This window comes from Trachymyrmex septentrionalis, unplaced genomic scaffold (genome assembly GCF_001594115.1).
Source record: "Trachymyrmex septentrionalis isolate Tsep2-gDNA-1 unplaced genomic scaffold, Tsep1.0 scaffold17, whole genome shotgun sequence".
NCBI lineage: Eukaryota > Metazoa > Arthropoda > Insecta > Hymenoptera > Formicidae > Trachymyrmex > Trachymyrmex septentrionalis.
In genome coordinates, this window is record NW_017304864.1 from 1,512,986 (window position 1) to 1,522,875 (window position 9,890).

Here is a 9,890-nt window from a genome sequence, read left to right on the forward strand (position 1 = left end):
GTAGAAAACTCAGTCATGTTGACGTAAAATTCAAACAACTAACAATAACATTACATCAATGTTACAATTTCCTATTCAAAAATATAACTGTTATGTACATAGCATGTGTTATACTACATTTATATTGTTGAATAAGAAATTATAATAATATTGATGTAACGTTATTGTTAGTCTGTGTTTTGCGCAGAGCAACACAGTCAAAAAGTTTTATATTCTTCAACAATTTCAGCCTGAGCGTTCATAAATATTTTAATAGGTTAAACTTGTGTAAGATGATCGTTTTTTAAATGCAAAAAACATATTTTAATTTTTGTTATCTATAATAATGTTATATTGGTTTATCTTTTTTGTATAGCAGAGAAAAGATATATAAATATAACACTATTAAATATAGCAAAAATTAAATTAATTATGTCTTTTTCATTTTAAAGATATCATCTTACTTAAGTTTATTTTAGTCCGATAAAATGATTTTCTGATCTATATCTAGCTAAATACTTCAGCAAAACCGTTCTTTTCGCGTTTATTATTTTTCTTAACGTTACTTACATTTGGGGCACTTATATTTATTTTATCGCATTCTACATGTACTTGGGGAATACAAATTTTTGTTAAAGTTTTTTTCTAAAAGAAATTTTCAACGATCAAATTATGAATAATCTAAAGAGGTTCCAATTCCCGTTAGATTCTCGGTTGAGTAAATCTGCTTGGTATCGGCTTATCTCGAATAAACTTTGCATAAGATAGAAGTCAATCTTGTAACCGCATTACTACGACATTCGAGCTGAAAGTACTGACCACACGTATATATATGCACATACAATGATCACGCTGCATACATTAGATATACATCAATTCCATGTATAATGATTGTGCTCATGTATAATTACAAATAGCTTGCAGGTACTTTTTATAAAGCGAGTTAGTACGCCAAAAAAAATCTCGCAATGATTTTTCAGCATATTTAGAAATAACATATTTAGAAATATTTTTAATAATTCATACTGTGTGAAAAATATGCAAGAACATTAATGTCTTATAATTGAATTATAAATAGGAAATCGATCTATATAATTATATTAAAGCTATAAAGACTAGTGATCGGAGAATGTAAATATGAATGATTTTGTTTATTTCTCTTTCGCAAAAAGCAGCCGAAATAATATATGTAAATATATAAAATTTGCTCATTTACTGAAACATTTATTAAGTGTTATTATAAGCAAATGAATAGAAGCTTGAAAAACTTCATTATAAGATTTGAAGAAAAAACTTTTACACGACATTTGAATTTCACACAGGAGCAAATTCTTCTAACAATAAGTTTCCTTTCCAAAATTATTCTTATATTATTTCATGTACATTCTATTAAAAGGAGATGGAATATATTGCGTTTTTTAAAATATTTCAGTTAAATAATTGCTCGTACATCTATGTTCATTGACTTGTCAATTTTTATCGTTGCGACAAAATAATTCCAAGATGATTCGTAAAAATAAATATGACGCAAAATCCCAAAGAATTAACTGAGATGTATGCTATAATAAATAGTGACGTGTCACGAGTATAAATATTTGGAGTTTGAATAATTCTGTTTGAATACGTCGTTTGAATACGTCGTTTTTATAGACGAATAAATAATCTTGGGTTGGGAACGTGTTGGATAGAGCAACATAATGCTCGTAAGAAATCATACTATATAATCTTTCCTCTTTTTTTTAAGAACGTACCTTTTCGCTAAGATTTGTACAGTGCCTTTTTTACATTTGCGTAACCGGCTTGGAATACAATTTCTTCCATTTTTTTTTTGGACTGTAATCGTCAGTACGAATTCTTAGAACGACATTATAATAGACGTTGTTCTCATGCAGGAAAGTTGTTTAATATCCTTCCAAGACGCGTTGACATTGCGGAATGCATATTAGTCACAATAATAGTCACAGCAATTAAATTAGCTCATCAGAAGTGAGAAGTAGTTGCAACATGTAATGTTACAACTAGCTTTTAGAACTTATACGTGATGAAAAAATTTTATTTTGTTGATTTAACGTGCAAAACAATATTTTTAAATATCTTCTACTTTTAGAGAACTCTTTTTTTCAGCTACCGCGTACTTGCATACACACACTTTAAATATATTAAGAATGTGTCAGCTCAAAGTATTAGCAAAAAAAATTTTATTGTTCTATTATTACGTCCGAATATCTATGTAAAAAAAAAGATTGAGTATAATTTTTTATTGACTTAAAAATGATTTAATTTTTTGTTTGTCTTAATTTTTGTTAAAAAATCCCGTTTTGAAGTACTTATTTGCAAATTTGATAACAAGATAACATTCGAAATTAAATCAAATTCTTTACATATAAACTAAATAAAAGCAATCTTTAATCGATATTTGTGCAAAAATTTATTTAAATTTATTTACTGAAAGTTTGAAAGTTATTTATTTAAAATTGCAGCAAAATATAATCATTGCACTGCTTAAGTCATTGTAAACTAAATTATTTGTTGTTTAAATAATTATAATGTGAAATTGAAGCGATAAGAATAAATTTAATTAAGTAAGAAAAATCCTATTTTCGATAAAACAGATCGTAATGTTTAAATATTTTAATATATAAATATATAATAATGCAAACCCCTGATGAAAATAAAAATCAGAGTGTAAGTCGAATGTAAGTGGGAGAGTAACAGAAGCGTAAACGAAACTTCTTGGAGGCGAAAATTGAAACATCAAAATGTAAAAGAAGTGTAAATGCTTTCATTGTTCCAATTTTTGCTTTCTAGAAGTTTCGTTTACGCTTCTGTTACTCTTCGATTTTTATTACATCCGATTTACGCTCCGATTTTTATTTTTATCAGGGACTGCACGTAAAAATCTTTTTTAATCTTAAAACTCTTTTATAAATGGGACCAAAATAGTAATATCCATGTTAAATTGATAAATATACTTTAATAATAAATATACTTCAATAAGCATCTGTATATGAATATTTAGGTCCGTATTCAGGACGTTTTTGTGACGTTAGCGCGTATTTAATATATGTAGTTCACGTTACGTACGATATACTATTGAATTTCACACATAACAGGGCGTATTTATCGATAAGGATGCATTCTGAATATCGATCTTAATATTAATAAGAATCCTAAAAGTCGAATAATTTCTTGAAAAAATATATTACTTTTCTCAAGATTTCGAGACCGGATCTTATGAATATTTATTATTTAGTTTTTTGCAGCTGGTTTCAGTTTATTCACGATCAATACTTTTTTGCTGATATGGCTTTATTAGCTTTATTTATTTGATTTTTGGCCAACATTTTTAACTGATATTGTAAAAAGATTTTTAAATGAAGAAATAGTTGCATGTGAAAGAAGAATAATGTTTTTATAATGTTCTTAGATAATTTTGAGGAAAACAGTGTAATATTAATATACACATACACACACACACGCACACGCATACACGCGCGCGCGCGAGCGCGCGCACACACACACACATATTAAATATAAGTAAATTGCCTACATGAGCCTTGATTGCCATATAATATTTAATATAATATAACATATTTATAAGATAATAAAATATAATTCACAGAATATTTAATTGTGAATTATATACTAATATGTAAGAAAAAAGTTAGTAATATAGGTATGTAAATAGGCAAGTGAATTAACATATTCAATTGATTATATTCTTATGGAAATATTAATTTACATAGCTTATGTGCCTAATTTTAGTTAAATATAAAATCTGTATTGTAAACACTTTCTATAAATATTATATTTTAATATTACAAAATATTAATATATGAATTTTTCTAATTTTACACACACTTTTTTTTGCAAATTTGATAATTGCTAATATTTGGAAAATAAATTAAAATATATTTTTGGAGAAGAATTCATTTATTAGAGAAATGTATTAACCATGAACTTAATAGTCTAATTAATCCTTTATTTATTTTATTTAGATAATTATGTTTTCTGTTTTTCTCTTTTGACATTAATGTAAATCTTACTAGAGTACACATGCTAATAATTTTAAAATTTATTATCTAATAAGAAAAATATATACAAGAAATCCCTTTTTTTATATAGGGTGTCCTGATTCGAGAATAATATTATTGCAACGTAAAATTCGTGAAAAATTAATAAAAATATAAGCGCTATTTTTTTTCGTGAAGTAGTTTTTTAAATATAAACGTTTAAAGTAATCATAAGCGTTGATTAAAAAGTCATTTGTTCACATATAACGTACAATGCTATATTAGACAAAACATTGTCACTGTACGCACATTATCACATAGATAGATGACTTTTTAACTAATGTTTATGATTGATTATCAAACACTAAACGTTTATGCTTAGAATTACTTTACGGAAAAAAATAGCTTACACTTTTATTAATTAATTTTTCACGAAGTGCTGCAATAATATTACCCTCGAATTTCGGGACACTCTGTAGATTAATTTTTTTCAGTTATTAACAAACAAAACTTCGAATTTCACAAATAAAAATGTTAACTTAAAAATTTCAAGAAACTGGTAGCGTAATACAGTCGTCGGAATGTACAGTAATGAAAAAAACGTGTAGTGGCACGACAAGTTCGCCTTGCCTTGATTGCATTGTAATAATCATGCGGGCAGTGAGCTCGTTTGTCGAACGAACGAACGTAAACCGATCGGACGAGCATTTCGACTTGTTTCATTATATCTACGCTCGGCAGGGACGACGACGTGGACTTTCACTTGCACGACGAGCCTTCTCGATCCCTGCGCGTACCTACATATATGAGTGTGTGAAATGTGCATAAATGCGTACCGCGTAATTGCTGCCGCGCGACCGATTGCGTAGCATCAGCAAATTTGTATGATAAATAATTAGCTGACCACAAATTTGTAATTTATTTTGTTCGCAAAATCAAAAACAAAGAGTAATTGCAGAATATTGGTAATCTCAAACGTTGACGTCAACAACAAACGAAATTGACTTTACTATTTAAAAGTAAATGACGATTTCTTTAACATAACAAGTTATCTTTATAGATTCTTTTATACATTAGACTTATCAATTAATTTTTTTTAATTTGATAAAAAATATTTAGTCAAATATTAGACAAATAAATACTGTACTGGATTTGAAATATGTATAGATACTCGAATTGTTTCTCTAACCGTTTAATTATTTTATAATACAATTGATTAGATTTGAGGATTGATGTGCGTGCGAGATTTTACTGCTTAATTCTTGAAACTTTCATTGTCAAATCTTTAACGGTGACCATTTACTTTAAAATCTCGAATTTTCTCCTTACGTTATTTAATCGCTACGTTATTTAATCGGTTAAGCGCTCCTTTCGTTCGATTAAGCGCTCTTGTTCACAATCCCGGAAATAATATTTAAACAAGATATTATGACCTAGTTTTCCACCAACAGATACCTATACTAGATTTATACATTAAATGTATAAATGTATTTATACATATGCTGTTAGATACACAAGTGAATGCAATAAGTATTTAACAAAATATATATAATACATATAATAATACAATACAAAATATATTAAAATAGAAACATTTCCAATAAAACGTTATTTGCATTTAATAAAATACACTTGTAAAATATATCAAAAATTCCTACTTTTATTTCGGAATGGAGTACAATTATATTTATTTCAATTCAACAGCTATCATATTTAATACGTTTCGTGCTAGTTCAACTTTTAGTAAATTTCTGTTTAGATCACGTGGGACGTATACACCCCCCCCCCCTTTGCTATCATATTATTCAGATATTAATTTATGGCACCACAAACTATTTACACATAATCAGAATTAAAAGTAAAGTTCTACTTTTTCGTTTTATTTTCATGATTAAAAATAATATCTTGAATCTTTAATCCTCTTTAATTTTGATATGTACTACGTTCTATATACTTATTACATTCCCAGATAGCATCTATTGATTCATATACGTTTCCTAAACGTATAAGGAACGTATATAAAACCAGCGTGTGCTACTGGGGTTAAATTTAATCAGTATCGACTAGACAGGGACTGAATTATACATGTTTCATAATATTCGAAAGATCTGTAACATTTCTCTCTATTGCGTCATAATTATATGGTGTTTATATTTTTCATGTATCTTTTAATTTCAATGAGTGATTTGAATTAGGATTAGAGGTTAAAATAAAGCGTTGGGGCGATTATTGTAATTAAATATCGCGGTGTTGTAATTCAATATCGTGAGTGATTGGCATGTATCTTTGTATTAATTAGTGTTGCCAATCGTCCGATTTTCAACCGGATAGTCCGGTTTTGGACATTTTTGTCCGGTATCCGGTTACAAAAGCAAAAAGTCCAGTTTTACGAATAGTTAATGTTTAAAAGTTAATAATTGATTAATAAAATGCATTATCTTATAGCATTGATCATCGAAACATCTATATGGGTTAAATCTTGAGATGGAAACTTTTTTATTTTTAAATATTTGTTTTATTATATCTTCCCAGTAGAGAATTTTTTGCCAGTGATGCTAGAGATGGCTTGTTCTGAATTTTATTTATGTTGAGTTATATTGACTCAAAAAATGATATAAACAAGTTATTTCTTTTATTCATTATAAAACAAAACATATATGATTTTAAGGATGTTAAAATTTAATTTTTTATAAAAATAAATATAGATATATGTATATGTTTATAGATTTCCCATTTGTAATTCTCTTCAGGCAAAATATCTTAAATTTTAGAGATGTCCAATTAGTGACCAAAAAAAGTTGGTAATACGAAGATTAATGTATGCAAAATCTAATGTATTCGTTTCTGACGTTGCGACTACAATTTTTGCATTTTCTCGAATTTTTTAGCCGTGTTAAATTAATCACGCAATTTAGGCTGGAGGAACCAAATTTGGCAATTAATTTTACAGTTTTAATCGAACGTATTGCATTATATGCTCACGATCGAATTAATAATTTGTTTAACCTTGCAATATTCATTCTTGCCAGGATGACGTATACCAAGTATACATTATTTCCAAGTGTTGAAATTCATGTTTGTTTTACAGTCGTTAACTCGTTTCCCGTCGAAACATTCTTGATAAATCATTTTGAGATGCCGATAAAATAGTCACATCTTTTTCTTCACTCTCAAATCTTCAGATAGTTGAGTATCGGACACACCGATTAAAATGAATAAGAATGCTGATTACTCGCACAAACTGATAGTAAATATTAAGTATTATACATTAATAATTTCTCTCTTAACAATAAAAATGTAATAATATATGTTATACATACATTCCTGGCAAAAATAAAAATCAAAGTGTAAATCGCGTGATTATAAAGAGAGAATAACATAAATTTAAAGGTTCTAGGAGGTGAAAATGGGCAAAAATTAAGACAATAATGTAAAAATGCAGTTTACGCTTTTCTTATCTTTCATTGTTTCAATTTTTGCTTTCTAGAAGTTTTACTAGAAGCTTTATATATATTTTTATTATCCTCTCCTTACATTCGACTTATGATTCGACTTTTATTTTCGTCAAGAATAACAGTTGTAGCGTTGAGTACGAAATTATGATGCATTAATGTAATATTATATTATTGTTAGCTTATGTATAGTGGATATGATGTTGCGCAATCAAAAAATACTAAATATAATATCGAATGATTGGACAATCATGTTATGTGTGCGCATTTTTTCAAAGCGAGATTACTATATCCAGCTGACGGGATATTTTTTTATGTAGGTCGCAGCAGAAATTGGAATCCATAAAATGATCGATAGAATGACAATGCTGATAAGTGAATTTTAGTATCTTACATGAATATAATTTGGTCTAATTGTTTTTGCGACTTGGTTTAAATGCGTCTGTGTCTAATTGTTTTTAATAATTTTGATTATATCATCAGAACGATATTAATGGCTCATTACTGTGCTCGAGACTTACAGTATAATAATTATTATTTACGATAAATTGGCAGATTAATTTTTTTGTGACAAAAAATAGAAAACTCTCTGTTGAAAGCTCGCAAGAGAAATCTTATTTGAAATAGAAACTAAAAGTTATTTTATTAATCACTTTCTCTTTGCAAATACTTGAAATTTAATGAATATAAGTGTACCTTTTGCAGGTAAACATAATACAAAAATTATGATAATAAAAATGAAATTTTTTGAATTCGTAAAGTTATTGAAATGACAAATATGTATATTATATATTTACTGTTATCAATTAATAATATTAGATATTGTTATTATTTAGCTTTTTGTTATCATACATCGATAAATAAGCGATTGCCAACTAATTTTTGTGGAACTATTTTGTATATTGATTAAAGTTTTATACTTTCATACATATCTAATCACAATTAGTATAGTTTTTTAATTGAAACTTCTTCGAGTATTCTTTTTTTATTTATAAAAATTGTATTCTTTGTATGTAGTATCGTGAGAGGAAAACGTATTTTATATTGTATAGTCAATCATTTGCACACTAGATGCCATTACTAGCGTCATAATAATCAATGATAATAAAAGTTTAAAGTAATAAACATAAATCAATGTTATAATAAAATCTTAAAAACTTTGTTTATCTTTACTTTGTTTGTCTTTTAAGTATAACGTTAAAAGTTTAAATAAAGATTATTTAGCTTTATACTGCTTGTTAATCAAATAATTAATTGGAAATCGTTTTTAATGGACAGATTTTATTACATCAAATATACATATAAATAATTTTTATGTATAAAATATGAAACATAATAGTTGAAGTATGAATCATGGCGTTTCTTAAGTTAGGATCAAAATTCATTTTTTTTTCACAAAATTAATCTTTAAAAAGTTATAACTTTTATGATCAAGTATAATTAACTTTTGTGTTTAGGAACGACACTATACACAGTTAATGACACTATACACATATTATGTATATTTAATAGTTCGGAGAAACTTTTTTATTTATTATTTTTACACTTAATAAATTCCTATTTATTCACAATAAAACGTTTGCTGTTGTCAGCAGAACATATAAAAATCTATTATTAATTAAATATATAAAGGCGATATATTTTGAATAATGTTACATAACAGTTAATCATGTAAATAATCGATTTTGGAATAAACATATTCGTACATAGTCAATCATATGATTCTTCAGATCCAGCGTTACATTCGTACAAGTCACATGGAATAAATTCCTAAACGCATATATAACTTTGAAAACGCAAGTCTTCGACAACTTCTTGGTCGTCGCTAAGAAACAAAGCGTTCGCTACGATCAAAATTAATCTCGTATCGATTATGCAAGTTGCAAACGAGAGACGACGACACACGCGAATATATGTACGCGCCGCGGCGGCCCCACGTGTCCCCCAAGGCGAGCACGCTCGGCGAGCACATACAGGGCTCTAAACACGAAACGTGATTGGGAAGGATTAGGGGGAGGGATAGAAAGGGAAAGAGATTCGAGACTTGCGTGTCGTTTGAGTTAGAAGGACGGGGGAGGAAAAGAGGGATATGGAAGGACCGGTCTGCAAGAAGATTCTTCTAGTTGGGGGGTAGTAAAGGTTCGTGCAGGGTAGTCGGGGTAGTTGGGCGAAGGAGAGCCACAGAAGGACGATGGTGGCTGGAGGTGAAGAAGGTGGAGAAGAGGGCCGAGGGCGAGGGGACGGGGCTGGCGAGAACTGGAAGAGGGTGGCGGAGGGTGGTTTAAGCAGTGGTGGGAGTGGGCCGAGCTAAGACGCGTAATGACGCCCTGAATCAATATGTGAGGCACTGAGATATGCATACGAACTAAGACAACCGCACACCAACCAGCGCGCCACGACTCCTCTGCCCGGCGTCGCGGCGCGGCGTGGCGCGGCGCGGTGTGGC